The sequence below is a fragment of the Falco rusticolus genome, chromosome 10 (genome assembly GCF_015220075.1).
Source record: "Falco rusticolus isolate bFalRus1 chromosome 10, bFalRus1.pri, whole genome shotgun sequence".
In the NCBI taxonomy this organism is placed as follows: domain Eukaryota; kingdom Metazoa; phylum Chordata; class Aves; order Falconiformes; family Falconidae; genus Falco; species Falco rusticolus.
The window spans coordinates 12,797,734-12,817,677 of record NC_051196.1 but is presented as its reverse complement, the minus strand read 5'-3'; the positions used below and the strand labels follow the sequence as shown (position 1 = coordinate 12,817,677).

At 36.4% G+C, this 19,944-nt stretch overlaps 1 long non-coding RNA gene across 3 annotated transcripts in view; it reads right to left on the bottom strand.

Annotated features, from left to right (window-relative positions):
• Window positions 1–506: 506 nt before the first annotated feature.
• Window positions 507–19,944, bottom strand: part of LOC119154214 — a 190,401-nt gene continuing 170,963 nt past the window's right edge. The window contains exons 8-13 of one of the 3 annotated variants that reach the window (XR_005106379.1): window positions 14,389–14,473; window positions 10,209–10,606; window positions 5,977–6,080; window positions 2,991–3,192; window positions 2,124–2,338; window positions 507–879 (exon numbers count right to left, since the gene is read on the bottom strand). This is a non-coding gene — a long non-coding RNA (uncharacterized LOC119154214). Of the gene's footprint in view, window positions 1,227–2,123; window positions 3,193–5,976; window positions 6,081–10,208; window positions 10,607–14,388; window positions 14,474–19,944 lie in introns of all 3 variants that reach the window. The other 2 variants (XR_005106378.1, XR_005106377.1) reach the window with 2 other exon arrangements.

Here is a 19,944-nt window from a genome sequence, read left to right as displayed (position 1 = left end):
CTAGTTATAGCTACAGTGATAACTAGCACACAATCATACCTTTATTATCACCTTTTATTGAATTTTATCATTTTTATGAGAGGTTGATTATCTGAGGATGAGAATACAGCTGCAACAAGGTAAAGGCTGCTTAAAGATGGGCAGAAGAGGAATGAACATTGTCTATGAAATGGAAGAAGAAATGGGGAGAAGAAACAAAACCCAATGAGATAGGCATGGATCTAATCACTATGAAGCAGAAATTGTGTGGCGGGTTAAAAAGTAACTTGTTGGAGATGTTCAGAGTTACAGGAGGAATTCAGGTGTGCATCTGTCACTGCACTTCAACAGAAATCATGGGGAATATCAAGATATATGTTTTGGTGTATAACAAAAGCATTGCCTATGGAAGGCACTGAAAGCCAAGGAAGTCACCCATAAACCAAGGAAGTGACATATGGGTCATGACACCGGATGCTTCACTCTGTAGGTCCTTGATTCAATTCCAGTTGTATCTTTTGGAGTGATTTTTTTTTTCCTTAAGTCCCTACAATTCAGCTTCAATGTGTGCATGGAAGTAACTTCCCATTTAGCTTTCTTCAGTCCTGAGATAATATCCAATCTCCAGGTCAAACCCAGCAGGTCCCAGGTCTGTGCATCTCTTTGAGCAGGCTTTTCATGAATGGACAGCAGAATGGAGCACAAGAGAAATCACCCACACCACTTTTATCCAAAAACAAGGGAGGTGCTTTGCATCCTTTATTTCTACGTTGTAGCTTAGCTGTTAAAATAGTCATTGAAGAAGTCGGGGGCAGGGGGGGGCTGATTCTGGTTGTCCCACTCTCAGGAGTATCTTACAAGCCAACCCAGAGCACAGCTGGTCAGAAATCTCATCTCCCTCTATAAAACAGGTCATTACACATTTAAAACTAATGAGGACAAAGAGACAAACCCCCAAAAGGACTATTCTTCTTGCGCATAGCAGTTTTGTAGTTACCATAGAAGGAAAAACTTCATTACTGGTCTCTCCACTCCAATACTGTCTATCCATGTTGCCTTAAGTGTAATTAAGTAATTAGTTGGTATTGTATGAAGTAGGGAGCAAGCTGCTGACTTTCGAGCCATTTGTTTGTGGCATCTGATACCTGGCATTGATTGCATGAGTTCAGTTTCAAAACTTTCAATAAACCGCATAATATTTTGGGACGCTTGTAGTTCTCATCTGAATTTCCATGACTGACATCCCTCTAAAAATTAATGATATAAAAATATAATTGTGAATTTAACATGAAATTCCTTTATGTTTTTTATATTCGTTACATCTTTGAGCGAATCTCAAGTCTTTATTTCTTTTTTCTTATTCTCTTGATTGACTAATATATAAAATTGATTCACAATCCAAATCTTTTTTTCTTCCAATTATTTTAAATGTATTAAGAATAATCAATCTTTACATACTAACAGATATATCAAGTAAGCAATAAAAATGATTAACAGTAATACCATAAAAATACTTCAGAAGCTCACTCGGAAATTTATATCATCTTACATGCAATGCTGATCAATTAATAATCTTTAAGTAGTCTGATATTTATTTAATATAACCTTTACACCAAGTCTGATTTTTAATTAACCTGCGCAATGACTGCAGTTGTGTACATAGATTAAAAATTTGTAAAAGTAATGGTCAGTTAGGCAGCAACTAGTATAATTTGTACATACAGTGACATTAATTATGCTCTCAAATTAGGCACATCATTGCTCTGGACGGTGTAGAATTCTGGCCTTACAGGTGCATTCCCATTAACTTTCTACAAACATTTCAAAGTAATATCTATACATAGTGCAATTCGTTCTTAGTGCAAAAGAGGTACTTTTCAAGAAAAGATTAAACTACAAAGAGCCTATTAAAATATACAAATAAACAGCATGTTTGTTCAATGTTAATATCTTTTTGAATAGCATTATATTTTTTGTAAGGAAGTGGAAATCAGGGTAAAGGATTTCTGAAGATAGTTTTAAGTATTTATTTGGAAAGCATATTCTTTCAGCTCTATAATAAAATACTGTAGCTGTATGAAAAACAATCTATATGTAGTTTCACCAAAAAAAAGTTAACAGAGTTTTTGAGATTGTCTTTTTACCTGCAGAGTCCATTACAGTCATCCCTTCAGCAGCATTGTGGATTTTAGCTTGTTCTTCACATGCCTCTCCTGCCTGTTTCTACTGCTCATTCACAGCCCATGATGGCGTCCTGGACTATCGTTGACAAGAAGTTAAATTCTGTGTTTCCATCACCTTGCAGATGTTCAAGAACTAGCTCTTGCAATGCTTTTCCCACTCGTCTCAATATCTGTCTCTATATTTAACAAACAGGGAGAAGCACGCATGCTTGACATGGTTGCTACAGCTTTAGCTGACATACTCTCTAGCGTTCAAATATTCTGTTGAAAAGCATGGGACAAGTCATACTTCTCAGAAGTTGCTCAATATTCAGATGGACACCCCTGAACTGCTTTACGATGAGTTTCTTAGATTACTTTTAAATCCATGAAACCAGTGATCACGATGAGCAATCAGGAAATAGACTTCACTGATTAGAGACACTTGGCCACCAAGAAACAGCTTAAAGTTACCGAGAGCCACCTTTGCAATACCTATAGGTCTGTTCCTGGACAATCCCATAGAATTACTAGTGTTTACAGATTAAATCTGCGGCTCCTTCCCCAAGCAAGCCAAGTCATGACACCCTGGGTGATAGGTTAGCCCCCCACAGGCATGGTTCCCTGAGATGTTTCATAGCCTGGGCTTCTTTACATCCCAAGAGGAATGAGGTGGTAAGCTCTTTAATACTGATCATGTATTTCCCCTTGGTGGGCTTATTAGTAATACTGCAAGTATTTAAGTTGCTAAAGTTTTACAGAGCATGTATAAGAATGTGGAAAAATACACAAGGAGGGAGTGGGTAGCAGCAGAGACTGGTGGTTACAGTTGACCGTGGGGATGGTTACCTTCCAAGGGGAACACCTTGCTCAATACAAACCGCCCATTTTGGTAGCCAACTCCATTTCCATATGGAACTATTTTTACTGCTTTCTGGTTCATAGCTGCAGAGGTCTACTCCAAGAGAGTCTGTGAGAATCTTTCAGTCCACAAGGAGGACAGAATTTCTTGTGCAAGGTATTTTCACCTTCCAAACCAGAGAAATCAGTCCTGAATGAAAATTAAAAAATTAAAAATATCATCAGGCTCCATATTTTGTAATTTCAATACTATATGAACAGTGAATTTCTCAAATCAACTCCAACATTTACTTTAAAAGTGATTCAGTCAAAACTAAATTTATTGCAATGTTGGTTGTATTCATGCTTTTGTGCATATAGACACCATTGATGACCCAGGAACCAAGATTTTAGCTGTTTTTTTGAATCTGATACGAGGTTTCAGTCCTGCAAAATTTGGTGTTTCTTGCTATTGAGATGCCATTTTACCATTCAATGAATGTTCCTGTACATGTGTATGGGTACAGCTGAATTAACTTTCATGACATACTATTCTTTATTTCAAGTTACCATTATTTCGTTTATTGAACAGACAGTGGTAGAAGAATGTAATTGTAGTAAAGAGGATAATATACCTTCTGACATCAATCCTTTTTAATATTAAGAGGAAAAGAGCAATTAACAGGAAAACAGCAACTAATGGTATAGCACGAAGTAACACTCAGCCAATGCAGCTCCCATTGGTTCAGCGAAATTTTTTTAAAGGCAAAAACTTGTTCTGGGTTCTGCATTCTCTGTAATTAGGTTTTGGTCATCATTGCACTACAATCCTAGGTGAGAAATATATGGTAACATGTCCAGTTCTCTCTGCTACAGCAACAGAGGATTGTCCCCTACATGGTCTTTTCTCTCTCTCCTCTTGTCCTTTGAAGGGTCACTTACTGTAGATAAAAGTCTGTTCTCTGGGTGCAAGAAGAGTATTTGCTGTCTTCGCTCTGAAGACTCTGAATTATATAATGATAGAAATTATGTTCTTTTTTAACGGACAAGGAAGTTTCTAAAATGCGGTTCTGGAATATCTCTAAGTGTACTGCTTTCCCAGTTCATCCCCAAATTAATGAGCATTCCTGCTATTTCCTACAGTAAAAAAATTCTGTTTATGGAAGGAAAATGTAAAAATACCAATACTTTGTAAACTTAAGGAATTTAGAAGGAGTTACAATTTTTTGACAGAATAAACAAATTTGAAAAGACAGTCTAGCCTAAAAATTTTCTTGTTTGAGTCTACCCTGAAGGTCACAGATTTTCAGTGTGGGATTTTCACAGTTAACAATTAGTGGCAGTCTTTACGGACTAGTAAAGAAGGAAATATTTATCATGGACTCTGTTCCCAATATCATTGTTAGATACATGTGATCCATGCCCTGCACCATATCATATCACTATGCTAAAAAACCACACCACCTTGCCTTTTTTTTTTTTATTTATTCTCAGTTTTTATTTTTAAAGGCACAATATTTTATACTGCATAGTAGAAGAGTCTATTTCTACCATGGAAGGCATTCTTGAAGTGCTATACAATAACAGAAATTAAATAAAATACTAGTATATAACATTACAGAGTTCACATTTCAAAATACCATTAGACCCTCAAGGGATAAAAAAGCCATTTGAACACCACCTTCATGTTGCCTGGCAGCCTGTTGTGTGAAATATGAATAGGTAACCATATGGAATTTAGGACGGCAAAATGCAACCTCCTGCTTTAGGACTAAATAAAATAAAATAACGTGAAAACACTAGGTCAAATTCAGAGGTAAAGTTAAGCAAGTCTAAGGGAATTTAAGTTGGAATGGCTTATATTCTTCTGCTGTACCACATCTGAAACGCGCTGTGGTAAGCTGACCCCAGCCAGCAATTCAGCCACCACCCAGCTGCTTGTATTCACATCCACCCAGTGGGATGGGGGAGAGAACTGCAAGTGAAAAAATGACAAAAACCTTGTGGGCTGAGATAAAGACACTATACTAAACCCAACAAACACAAAATCAAGTGATGCAAAAGCAGTCACCACCTCCCACCAGCAGACCAGTGCCCACACAGCCTCCAAGCAATGAATACTTTGGAATATCATCAACAGCTTGAGAAGGTGACATTGTCTTCAATATTAACAAAAACTACTTTAACCAAGTTAGTTCTTATTCTTTACATCCTGACAACGTTCAGATCAGAGCTGCTTCTGCCTGATGCGAACAAGAAAGCATTTTTACATTAATAAAAATGTTATTTGTACATTCCAATATTTCTATTAACATTCATTTTTACTAACATAACCTGCAAGAGCAACCCGACCATACTCAGTTTCTCAAAAAGAGACCACTGTAATGGCTGTAAATATAATAATTGGACTTGATGATCTTAAAGGTTTATTTCCAGCTTAAATGATTCTATGATTCTATACTACGATGGAAGCTTGCCTTGCTAAATACAAGCTGCATCTATGGTGTAATTGCAGCAGCAATTCTGCAGCGATACAGTTCATACAACACATACAGTTGCAGCCAGCTCAAAACTAAGTATTTTGGTAATAACAGCCATAGGGCATCATCTCTGAAAACCAGGAGATTTGCTATGAAAACAAAAGGATGTTGGATCCTACAGAAGAAAAGTGAAAGAGTATGTGGTTCTATTTATGAGAGGATAAGAATCAAAAGAGGTTTAGGAAAGTAAAAACATTTTGTTATTAAAATTAATAAACGAGCATTAAAAAAGGTGAACCCTGCTGAGGTTTCTTTGGATTTCAGTTTTCATGTGAAGTGGTTGCACAAGTTGAGGTATAATGAAAAGTTAATTTATCAGAAACATACAGAAGAACTTGAAAATATAGTCCTGGACATAAAAGTCTTCAGTACTCTGGACTTGTTTTGATTTACAGGAGATGCAAAGGGAATGCTGCTGTAAGAGTCAGAGACATTTCTTTATTTCAGGAACCTACTTTGAATTTCTGTTGTTACTGCAGAAAGATGGAGTTTCTCTCTTCATGGGTCCACTGACTGATTTAATGTATCTTCTGTCATACTGCTGCGGTGGATTTCATCTCTTAAGGGAAAGAAGTAGAGAAGAGAGTAGTAAACTGCGTAGCAATCTATAAAACTATTGGCATTTTGAACATGTTCAGTGTGTCTCTGTGATTAAAGGCAAATGGTGCACACATGCTGTTGTTTTTCTCTCTGTTTTTGAAGGGGACAGTGTCTGGGTTTATTATATTAATACTAATCTGAGCCTCTGTAACATTATAGTATTTCTATCTGATGATATTGTGGTCCTAAGACCATTCCTCACTTTGGGAAAGCTTTCAAGCAAACAGCACTTCACGTATCTGTCCAACAGTCCACTACAGAATGACTATGATTCATTCTCTGGATGGGAAGAAAGTTCCTTGAGATAGTCTTGAAAGCAATCCATTGTTAGAGCAGCACACACTTTCTTCAAATTCATTTGTGAGATTCTTTGGAGGAAATAATGGCTAATCAAGTCAGTAAATAACAAAAGGCTATTGAGGCCCTATTAAAACATTAAACCCAATTATTTCTCAAACATAAGAAAGGACAGCTGGACAACTGTCTATAAAGTTGCATTTATCTTCCAAGAAATAATAAAAAACGTTTGCATTCATACACCAAGCCTTTAAAACACAAGCCAACGTAACACTTTCAAATTGTCATTCTCTTTCCACAGCCAGTGTGACTGCTGCGGTTCGGGGACATTTCCACCTCAGTCCTAGCATCCAGGTGAGAAATCCATGCTCCCATGAGTAGGAGCATCCCTGGGTAGGGGTGGCTGTAACATGCTGCTCTCTGAACTCAAACTGTTGGGCTGCACTGTCTTAAATCCTACAGAGAGCTTTGGCTGTGGTCTGAATAAGCAGCTGAACTTCAGGTTGATAAGATGCTCTGTGAGCTTAAAATATGGAGAATTATACACAAACATTAGTCTTCAGAGGCTCTAATTTTATGGTCCAGGCTTCCAACTTCCCTAAGAGGACCAAATCAGAAAAGTAAGCATAATGTCTACTTGTGGGCAAGGAGATAGAATAGGAAGGTTGGGCTTTAAAAGAAAAACAGAAAAAACAGAGGAAGGGGAAACAGATGGGAAAACATTCCAAAGAAAGTATAAAGCTATCATTGTTTTGTGTTTTTTAGCAATTCATCTTCAAATGATACTTCATTCTCCCCTTTTAGGGATCCAGCCTAGCATTAAATTCATCAACACTTTCTTGCCAGGAGTATTTGTATTTTAAAAAGCAAGAATCTGCTTTACAGTTTGACTCTGTATGTGAGTCGCTTAAAAAAATTTAAAAAAAAATAAAAATAAAAGGTATACCTGTATGTTATGCAAAGTGGAGAAATAAGTATTCTACAGTGAATGGCAGGTTTTTTTCTCTAGTACACTCAGGATTTCATCTAAGGATTAATTTTTATACGCGTGTGTGTGTGTGTGTGTATATACATTTATTTTTTTTCTCCAGTAGTAGTATCTTAATGCACGAAGAATCCTTTCTAGGAACTAGAGCCCAGCATAGTTTCTGATGTGGCAGGAATTTGGCTGTGGAGCAGTGTTAGTCCCACGTATGATTTACTATCCTCTCTACATTAAAGACAGGAGAAGCTCACTTTTTATTAATTTCAAATACTAGAGAAAAACTGGCTAAAAGATTGATCTCCCAGTTGGTTTGCTTTATGGACAAGCCAGTAGAAATTAGGGCAATTCACATGGGCACCTACCAGTTGAATATTTAAGGAAGTCACGGTCTCGTAGTGTTTCTATGGGTACCCCAAGGGCTCACAGGCAGCATGAGTTCTTTCATTTTGCTAAGAGCTGCCTCCTCGCCTTCACATGCAAAGGCCAAGTACCTGTGCAGTTGCTGCACAGGAAATTTATGGAGTCTTTTTCAGCAAGTAGCAAAATTAGCCTCTTCACCTCTCACAGACCTGCCTGCTGCATCTTTTCTAAACAGGTAAAATCCCTTGCATTAACAACGTTCCTTGGGGAGCATCTTTGTCCTGGTACTTTCACATCATATCACCTTCTGGGCTCAAAGGCCACAGAGTAATTAAACTCAGTGATTTTAGCAGGGAAAGGCTTTGGGATGTTTTTATATTTCAATTCTGGATATGTAAAAGACGGGGGGGGTACAGTGTAATCTACTTCTAAAATTAACATTTCTCCATAAGTAACATATGCACTGAGTTTCTGAAAAACTATTTTCTGCTGGATTTCAATAATTGCCAATATACGATTTCGAATTGTTTTAAAGCGGGATACCAGACTGAACTCCCCTAACAGATAAGAGAATAGCGCCATCTGTTGCTCCATGCAGTAAGCGCAGCTACTTTCCACCTGCCGTTACACCAATTTCATTGCCCTCTGCGCACCTCTACTCTTACAATAATTAAATTGTTTTCAGAAAAAGCTGGGCTACTCCTGTCTCACACTAGAGAAGCTTAATGAATTTCAATGAACTTACATGATAAAATGTGAAGCAAGCATAATACTTCTATTTTTTAGTAATGGGGTTGGTTGAGGAATTACAGGAAATGAGGAAAAGGTGATTTCTTTAGTTGTTAGGGATTAACTGTTGGGGTGGATAACCGCTGGGCTGCTGAGAAAAACCAGCACTTTTAGTGCTGTCACTGCTACTTAAAAATCCTTGACTCTTACACCTTGATTCTATAATGAAACAAATGGCCTGAGGTGACTATTGTGGAACCAATTTAGAATTTGCAATACAGAACCTGGAAAGAATGTTAAGTTTATTCTAACATGTGCTCTTTCTAAATTTCTCATACGTAATATCTAAGAAAGGCTTTTTATTGATATATATTAAAATTTTCCTGTTTTTTTTTCCACCCAGATACTTAGCCTCACTACGTAGTCTTTTCATAGCCAAAAAAATAAGCAAAACAAAAAAAAAAACCCATGCAAAACAAAAATCCTCCAACTCCAAGTAAGATGTATGGCATCTACAGTCTTCTGCTTTACTCACAGTTTATTCCAATTAGCTTGCACAATTTAATTTCTCAGGTCAAGCTGTACTGTATTCTTGTTTTACCAATAAGTCACACACCAGTGGTATATGAAGATACAGAAGACTAGAGAAATTTGATTGCCTTTAGGAGGACTGTGGGCCTCTCAAACTCAATCATCTGCATTTGAAACTTTGCTTTTGAGTCCTTACAGACACACATGTGATGGGACAGGAGATGGAGCAAACTAGATTTCTCAAAAGGAAAGTAAAAAATCTGTGACCACTGCAAGTTCAGCCCATTCTCTCAAAAGCACTTTTCACTCATTCCAATTCTGACTTTTTGATTAAAAATCTCCTGCTTTAACTTACCCATCCTCACCCTTTCCATTCTTTCTCAGTCTTCTGCTAGTTCTTTATTCCAAATCATACCTTATTTCATTCCCTTTAGTTTTAATCTGTAACTTCTTGGAAAGCTGACAAATAGTATTACTTAGCATGTGAAACTACAAATAGCTCAACGCTGATGCCAGCTTGGTCTTGTTATTTTTTGTTCATGGTGTGTTATCACCAAAAGGCACAAGAAAAATGCCTTGTCTGCAAACATGGGCAGCACAGTCTCATCAGTGTCCACAGCGCTTTGATCCACAAAGGCTAAATTTATGTGTGCAAATCCACTACCAGCAAAAACGGGCTTCCTATTATGATTTGTCCATTGGGCACTGAATTACTGTATCAAGCATTGAGGCAGCCTAGGAAGATTAGCCTCATTAGGTAAAAGTTAGTTTTTGTGGATAGGCACTGTAGAAATACCATGATAGTACGTAATCTATATGTCTCTGCTTTTAAAGTATTTTATATACATCTCTGTTATGCCAAAGTCTATGGATCACAGCTGCTAATATGATAGCTCCAGATAACTTACAAATAATAATCTAAATGATTTTCCATATTTTCACTTTTTTCTCCTTTTTCTTCCTCTATCTCCTTATTTAATTTTTTTCTTCCCCAGAAGCAGAACAGAACGTCTGGCCCCAGCTGCACTTGCCTTGTACTTCTGCAACTCACTATGAATACAGAGATACACACACTTCTCACTAGAAACTATTTTGTACCATTGTGAAGGGTTAGCTACAAAACATGGCTAGAGTACTGACAAAAATGAACTTGTATTATCATATAAAAATCAGTATGAATCTCACTTTTTGAAGGAAATGTGATAATTTTGAACATTGATCCCAACTTCATGTCCTCCAGGATGCTTTCTGAACTTTTAAGATCTGGTCATGACTTGGTCATGGTTTTTCCCTCTGTCTGTATCCTAAACCCCAGACTTGAAGATAAATTCTGAGACAGATACTAGCAAAATTACGTGATTATTCTAGATGTACATCATGAGTGAGATCTGACTATTCTAGCCATCTCTAAGTATTTTCATCCTGATTTTCTGCTGTGCCTGTACTCTATCAATATGCTTACCTTTTACTGATGTTATACAAGTTACACATACATTTGAAAGATGACAACTTTTATACCACCTGCTCTGTGCAGCTTTCCACCATGATCTTGAACAGTGTTTTGTTAAGTTGCAGGAGAACATCTGTGAAATAAATGCTTTTTTTACAGCCAGGCTAAATAAGAAACAGACATGTAAAGTAAGATAGCACATTTGTACTGTAGCTTATGTATGGGTTTTCTCGGAATATATGAGAGTGTTGATGTTTCATAAGCATTAAAAATTCCTTTTAGTAATTATTTTTTTGCTTAGATGTTTTTCATAAGATGAATTGTCACATTTTCTTCAGAAGACTTATTTTTGTATGGTAAAGGTGGCCATGTCCTTTGGGGTAAACGCTAAGATTTATTTTCCTTCAGCTCATCAGTAATGTTGCATCATTTATTTGCATTATGTTACCCTTTAATATAACGATTTATTGTCTTAGAAGTAACACACAAGGAATATTACTATCTGCTTATTATTTTAACACAGGTGCTGCTTATGACTTAACCCTTCAGTTCCCAACATCTTGCAAGGTTTGAGCCTGATAACTAGTCAGGCACTTTCACATAAAAGAGATACTCAGCCAGATCCAGAGGACAATAGAGACATCTAAGCGAGATTCAGGGGCGTATGTTCAAAACTTGATCTTGAAAACCTCCACACAAATTAAGCCAAGAAAAGCCAAAAGATAAGAAATATGTCCTATTTCTTACATTATCACTCAAGATCACTGCAGGAATGCAAAAAGAGCACCGTACATGCCAGAAGATTTCTGGTAATGCATGGTGCGGCTACAACATTTCTGCCCATTCTCAACCACTTGCTTCTACCTGCTTAATGCTCCTGGGGTTGCCTACTAAATCGAGAAAAATGACCCAAGCTAAAATATGTAAATACAAATAAAAATAAAAACCATGCACAGAAAAACCCCTCATGACAGGATAATTCCACTGTTCTGGTTTAGACAATTGTCCCACAAACAGATGGACCATTAAAAAAAGGTTACAATGGTCACTGATGAGAGAGCAATGGGGTGGCTTTTTCAGCTATACCCTTATATGCCTTGATTCTGCACATATTCTGTGAAATTCTTTTTCCTTGACATGTAGGTGGATCCACTGACTGAAACAAATGTTAGAGCAGCACAAGAGATAAAGAAGCACCATTCTAAGTAACCTTATAAAAAAGAAAAATCAGCAACTTAACAAAGAAAATGTCAACAAAGTCAAATGACTCCAGAATCTGTTGAAGTCAGAGGTGCAGAAGCTAGAACAATTCATTAATGCACCATGCAAGATGATCTGAATTATTTTAAGAGCACTGTATTTGCATTTTAGATATAGCAGAATGAACTAATTATGAAATGTATGCATCAAAGATTTCAATTTCAGGCTTGACTTTACTTTGGAGATTAATTTTTTACTTTATCATTTTTGCAGGCAGTTCAGTGGACAGCCTTATTTGAATGTTACTCATTGTTCAGTGATGTATGAAGTGTATTTAATCAATGTGAAGGAAGTAATATTAAACTATTATCAGAAGGATCAAATATTCTAAAAAAATCTCAAAAGGAAGGTCAAAAGGTAACATCTCTGCTAACAATATGAGAAACTGTATTTAACTTATTCTTTACATCTAAGTTTTTCATGGCATACACATTATCCCTTTTCACATAAAATTACAACATAAAATGTGGTTTGTTATCCTCTTGTTTAAAAATATCTTCTATATAGTAGATCAAATAAGTTTTTAATGTTTTGCTAAGAGATACTGAAATAACTTCTTTAGAGTTGATGTGTAATTTAAATGGCTGGCTGCAAAAACCATTGACAGGACAGTCCTAGTGATCACCATTAAATCGTTTGTCAGTGTGTTAGTTATTACAGGATAAGGTAATTGCCAACAAGGACAATTATTTAAATAATTCACATGTTTCTTCAAGTATTGCTTATCCTTCTTTATAAAGATCCAAAGCTGAACTTAATAAAACCATCACATAAACCTCTATTTTATCCTTTTTATCTTTCCAGGGCCACTAACACAACAACAAACACGTCGTCTTAGTTTTGACCAAGACAGTTAAACATGAGAAACTTTTTCCAAAAGCTATGAATGAAGAAAACATTCATTTCTGAGCTAGCACTAAGAAATTAATTCATTACATAATAAAAAAATAAAAAGTGACTTTTGCACTGTGGTTTTTGCAGGAAGTTTCTGATTAAATTACGGATAACTCTTTTGTTTTTTTTCCTGGTTGAAGATGTACTCAAGTTAAAGTTAACTGTGTCCAAAGACATTAATTTTATACCACTATTAAAAGGAATTACTGTCTCCTTATTGTCTTTTTAACACATATGTGATAGCTCAGCCAATAATAGCTGATGGCATTGCTTTTGTCCCCATTACATCAAACCTGCAGTTTCACAGGCATAAAGCCGTAAGACTTGTTGACTGGGGACTTCTGTAGTGAATGGGCTGCTAAGGGTGAGCAGTACTTCAAGTGGCTGGTAAAAATGCTTTTAGTGAAAGAGCAAAACATTACTTGAATTTGATACATTTGCTTCAACAAACCTCAATTTCTGCTTCGACTTAGTGTCTTGCAGAGAATGCTGTGTATATTCAAAGTTAACCTCACACAAGTATATTGTAAATGTTTATCTGGAGCAATGACACCTGATATACAAGAACACACAGGCTGACAAAGATAAACGTTTCTAGCTTCTCAACCTTGGAAGCAATGAACATGCAAAACCATCTGAAGTTTCAAAATAAGTATTTCACAGGATCTATCACGCCTTATGTATGACCTTCATTCTGCAAACAGCAAATGCCTTTCCGAACATCACTACCCTGAAGAGTTCCCTTGGCTTGCAGGATTAGGGTTATACTATCTTGCAGAATATTTTGCTTTCTAATTTTATGATCAGAAGTAACTGTGCAACATCCCTGGTGGAACGTACTATTAGAAATGCATCTGACTATTTTAAACATTTTGATGTGACTGGCATTTTCCCCCTTCTTCAATGAGTGTTGAGCATAGATAAATCATTACTGTCTCCTTTCCTTTCCCTCATGTAATATTTTTACCTCTATTTGAATAGATGTTTTAGCATGTGAAGGCTACTAAAACTACATAGCCTGACAGATAACAGTTACTTACTCAAGCAGACAACTTTTGATTCCATTCCTGATTAATTATTTTATTGAGTAAAGTTAATCTATCAAGTCTAGATTTAATACAGATGTAAAATTTCATAGTTTTGAGTCCAGTTATGTCACCCTAAGACACTCAAAGTTGTACTTGATTAGTAATTGCAACAAGTATGTCAATGTGACTAAAAACGGTCTGCATTCTTCAAGCAATAAAACTGCTGTTGCTGTAATTTAAGATTATAAGGTATATTAAAAAAATATAAAGTTGTTAAAAGCAAATAATCGCTACAGGCATGAAAGGGTACCAGTGGGCTAAATTCATTCTGTACTAATAAAGTACTTATTTTATTGATGACTTTACCCGATTTACAGGAGAACATTGATGAAATAAACAATGGGGAAAAAAGGTTTCTCTAAAAACCTAAACACTCAGTATCATGCTGATATGGAAACAGCAGTCTCTGAAAACTTGGTGTTTCAACATTAAAGGTCAACAGAGGAAATCCCAAAGCTTTGTTATATTTCTTGTGATTTATCAAAACCCCAAACTATTTTCATTTATTCTTTTTCAAATGGCAACCTTCACAGGATATGTCTGCACAGCAAATTAGACCTACTCTGCTGATAGATTTAGCATAAAGTATAACTACCATAAAAGCGATTTCTTCTTGTGCTGCAATTACTGCACTAAATTTTCCATTTGGAAGGATGGGCAATATGGACATTACCTTGTTCCACAAGGGACTCTCTACTTTGGAAAGTGTCCATGGGTCAGATTTCATTCTCCCTTCATGCTTCTCCTCTCACAACCATCTGAAAATATAGTTAAGTTTTAGCAAATTACAAAAGAAAATTATTATTAAGGAGTGAAAGTAAAATTTCTTCCATTCTTTCACCATGTGTATTGTGCAAATATAGGTGGACAAGTTGAAAGTCTGGATTGTGAGGCCTGAAGCCTGCATTCCACGCTGAAGGAGATGTTCAGGTACAGCTTCCACAGATCGTTTGAAAACACAACCTGAACTGTAACAACCCCCTGATTCCGCAGCTGATCACGTGCACTTGAATTTACTTGCAAGAATCATGTCATATTTCCATCCAGCACCATTTGAGCTTTCATTTTTGAGCTTCACTTCAAATAGCTTCTTAACGTTACAGACCACTGAGATGCGAAAAGGTATGACAAAATAAATGTTAAAGTGTTAAATAGCAAACGTTAAAGTGTTAAATAGTAAATATTAAATTGTGTGGTAAAGGAAATGATCAGCTGGTATGTATTATCAGCTTGAAGTAGCACTAATAACAATTTAAGTTTTATAATGTACCTTAATTACAGTACCTGTTTAAAAGAGGGCCCCCCTTTCTTAGACACACAGCTATACAACTGATTTAGAAATTCCATGGAAGTATACTCAATTTCATGCATGTGCTTAAACTTATATTTGATTTATCACTCAAATGACTTAATAGAACGTCCTGCCAGAGTTGTCTTAGAATGTCAGCTATACTGACCACTTACAGACAGATTCAGCATATTAAAATTTCCCTTCAGATTTTTTTACCTTATAGATCTCAAGTTCATGAAAGTTCATTGAAAGTGAGATGTACCTCAGCTACTCCTCCTGAATCACCTTGAAATCTCTGGAATCAAAGCTGAAGTTGAGGCACATTTTTCTTTGACATATATGGGTCTTTTATTAATAGAGATGTTTTCTTCCCTTCTATGAGTTTCTGTGAAATTCTACAGGGTTTAAGAGTCTCACTTTTCTCTATTGAAATATGATTTAGATAGATAAGTTTCAGTTAAATCCTCAGAAATTACATCATCTCCAAATTAGAATATAATTTATCTGTGACATCAGACATGCAAACTTTTTAAAGAAAGTATTAGATGTAGAGGAATAAACAGAGTGATAGGCAAATCACATTAATTTAACATCATCTCACGTTTAAAATCAAAGACAATCTGAAGTAAATGATCTTAAGGAAATATCAACCAAAAAACTTTCTGCTAGCGAATATCAAAGAAAAACTCATGAAGATTCTGTACACTTGCTATGGCCTTTACATGGGATGAAGGGGTCAGGGGATAGTCACAAAGGCTCATAAAAGAACATTGCAACAGCACAGATCAAACAATAGCTGGAAGATGCTGCACTCTACTAAGCAGCACCTAGAGTTTTTTTGCAATTTAGGTACAAAAAAGAAGTAAATTCCTGTGGATCTATTTTATGTTTTTTGTGCTGAGCCAAAGCTAACAGAGATGAGATTTCATTGTGCTTTTGTTTTTATCTTCACACTTCACTATAGGTTAGAGTAACTGGAACTAAGACAACTTTACTTCTAGAGAAGTAAAAGAAATCTGTTCTGGAAGCAGAAAGAAATAACTAAACTCACGTTTTCCCAATTATCCGAAACATTTTTCTATTGTATTTATTGAATTTGATCAAATCTCTTTACAAAATTCAAAAGAGATTTGCTACTTTGGCAGGAAATGAAAGTCAACAGTTGAAACGAACATAAAATCTAACCCTTATAAAAAATTAACCTGACATAAATGCATTTGAAAGTGACCATAGTTCAGCTCCCCTTAGCATTGTTGTTAACATTAGAGTCAAATAAGTGTAAACTGACTGTTCAAAAATAAAGTTTTGCAGCAACAAAAAAAAAAAATTGTCTGAAGGGCAACTGAAATTCAGACCTTTAGAATTTTTTTTTAATTATTATTATTATTGTACAATGGCTATATTCAACCTTATTTTAGAGATCTGACGGTCCTTGATAGCAACCTATACAGCACACACTATCACACTGCTGGCTTTAGTGGGGTGGACAAGAAAGTGATCTAATTGAGGTTATGAATACTGCATACTGACCTTATTGTGTGGATTTATTGCTTCAATTGATTTATAGCTTGACTTTTGAAGATTAATCCATTGCAATCAATGAGAATTAAACATACAAAAACTTTTTTAAAATGTCAGTCTCTACAGCATCCTGCTGAGCCTAGCATATCAGTTTTGGTGTAGATGGCCAAGATAAGGACCCAGGTCATCAACTGCAGTTTTAAATAATTTTCTTTCTCTAGAGATAAGTATATTCTTAAAGGTGTGCTTTGGAAAGCCATTTGAAACATTCATTCATCAAAGTTTTCTCAGAAATTTTTATTGTCTATGTTGTTGTCATAAGTTTGTAAGTCCCTGATAGGACAAATTGTAATTACTCATTCCTTTCTCTCTTACTCACCCTCACTACAGCAGCTACAGGCTACTACTTTTAGTTTATGAACATTTGAGAACTTTGGTCACAAAGGAAGGTGTACATATGGGATTGTCATGGTTTACACCCAGCCAGCAACTAAGTACCATGCAGCCACTCACTCACACCCCCCCCACCCCCGTCAGGTAGGGAGGAGAACCGGGGGAAAAGGTAACACTCATGGGTTGAGACAAGAACAATTAAATAATTGAAATAAAATGTAACAATAATAACGATAACAATTGTAATGAAAAGGAGAGAGGAATAAAACTCAAAAGAAAAAAAAAAGCGATGCACAATACAATTGCTTCACATCCACTGACTGATGCCCAGCAGTGATCAGCCCACCCTGGCCAGCTCCCCCCAGTTTCTGTACTGAGCATGATGCTCTGTCGTATAGAATATCCATCCCTCTGGTCAGTTCAGGTCAGCTGCCCTGGCTGTGTCCCCTCCCAGTCTCTTGTGTCCCTCCAGCCTTCTCGCTGGCAGGGCCTGAGAAACTGAAAAGTCCTTGACTTAGTATAAACACTACATAGCAACAACTAAAAACATCAGCGTGTTATCAACATTGTTCTCACACCAAATACAAAACACAGCACTGCACCAGCTACTGAAAAGTACATTAACTTTAACCCAGCCAAAACCAGGACAGGGATACTGTTGGATGGGTAGATAGGCAATTCTGTCAGATGACAGAAATTAAAGGCCTTGCTTAACTTCTGTTAGGTGATTTTAATTTATATACCTTCATTTCCAATATACAGAAAGGCAGAGAGCTAGGCTTTAGCTCAGTTCAGTCGCTGGAGACTGCCCAAACTCCGGTGTCATACACGTTTACAATAGGAAGCCGCAGTCACAAACACGGTTAGAAGGCAATCCTGTGGTTATCAACTCACACATACTGTGGCAAATTAGTGGCATTTTCTTCAAATCCCAGAAAGGGGAATATAAGGGTCTCTGACCTAGTTGTTTCATTCCAGAAGACTAGCAAGAATTGCAATGGGATCAAACAGCTGCATCCTCAGACCAGGCAAAATGAAGACTAACCCATGTATCATTCATTACGTGACAGTGTTAGAGAAATCCAAAGGTCCACGTGACAGTACAGCCAAACTCAGAGATTTAAATGAACCTTACAAGTTATTTTAATTATTTGAGCTATTACATCAATTTTTAGTTTATGTTCATTTTGATAGCTAATTGTTTTTGCATATTTGTCACAGGGTGGAAGATACAGGAAAATACCTAATATAACACTGGGATGCTTACATTAGACATCCCTGATGAGTCATAGCTCAGACTCAGTAAAACATTTGTCCCAGAATTTTTTGTCTCTGAAGTCTGGATAAAATATACAAAATAACATATATTTTATATAATAACCAATAAAACTAGATCCAAATAATGCTCAAGGTCTGAATTAATGATGAAAAGAAATTCATCACTATTCTTATCTTGACTTATTTAACCAACTCACAGCAAAGATTTATAATCTTAATCTTGATTTAAGTTGTTAATCATGAGTGTATAAACTGTCCTACAAAACTGGTGACGTGACAATATCTAATTTGAGCAAGATTTGACAAATTAATTAAACTTCATAATAAAAAATACCCCATGGGTTTAAAATTATCCAAAGAGATAAAAGCAGGTTAGATAAAAACTACAGTTATGATGAATTTTCCTCATTGTTATAACTTTTACAATTAAAAATAAGAAATTAAACATTTACAACATACCCACCAAAACACCATGATGCTTAGTCTTGTTTTGAGCCTTTTAGAGCACTATAAAATTTTATAACAGCTCCCAGTCCGCTCTTACGCTAAACAATAAAGGCTGTTGGGGTATGTACCAAAGCACAAAAATTCACGAGTCCACCAGTCACACCTATATGCATCTCAAATTCCTTTAAAAGGGACAAACTAATTACTTGTGCTAGGTTCCGTATACAAAGCCAAGGTTGCAATTTGTCATAAGAATTCACAGCAACTTGTTTAAAAGCCTAAAACGCGTTGCAGATGGAAGACCCCATTTGTCTTCACATTTCTGGAATTATTGCAAAATAATCTCTCTCGAGCTAGGAAGACAGCTGAAGTTATGCTTTGTGGATGCTGTATTCATAGGAATAAATGCTATTTCACAACAATTTGCTTTTAGGTTGGAAGGTTCCTTGGGTTGGTAGAGGAAGTAATGGAGACAACACTGATTTTGCAATTCTTTTTTTAGCTTGGTATTGGAGCAAAAGACGTTGTAAAAAAGGTAATATATTTGTTTCACTGTTAGAAAGCTGTTGTAGTGTAATTCTGTCAGCTTTAATTCCTTGAACTAAGTTGTGCATTGCCCCCCATTCCTCCCGACTCAGAGCGCTGCCCAGAATGCATCAGACACTCACCCATTTCTATACTTTGTCAGCTGAAAATTGCTCCTCATCTTTGTTTCCTCTGTTCCTAACGGCACTAGAAAGAGGCTCTCAAACCAGACAGTAGCAATGAGGGCAATCCGTGGTTCTGTGAAGTCGCTGCCAAAGTCTTCTATGTTATTATTAATGAACATGTTCATTACTAATAACGAACACGCTACTATATGCCGAAAGGTCTTTGCAGAAAACCCTACGAGGCTGGGAAATTTCAACAGCTGGTGACATTTTTTAGCCTATATATAACCCTTGTGTATTACAAATGAAAAGCTGACATTTTAATCTATAATGAATTCATGACTGCAGTTTATAGTAACTATATATACGGAAAAAGAATTGATATCCTTCCAGACCCCCCCACGTCTGTAGTGTCACCTGCCACCGAGGGTTTCGCAGTCTCGTTCCTGGCAGCCAGCACTAGGTGGGGACAGTGACTCACACAACGCTTCTAACAGGCGCTTTCTAGCTCTTGGACCGCAGCTACTGCCAGCTAACATTATTTCATTTTTTATTCAGCTTATTACAGATCGCAGGATTACCATTGTTGGGGGGAGGTTTAGCATTTGTCTTAAAGAAAGTGAAATAAAATTACTCACGCTTTGAGTGG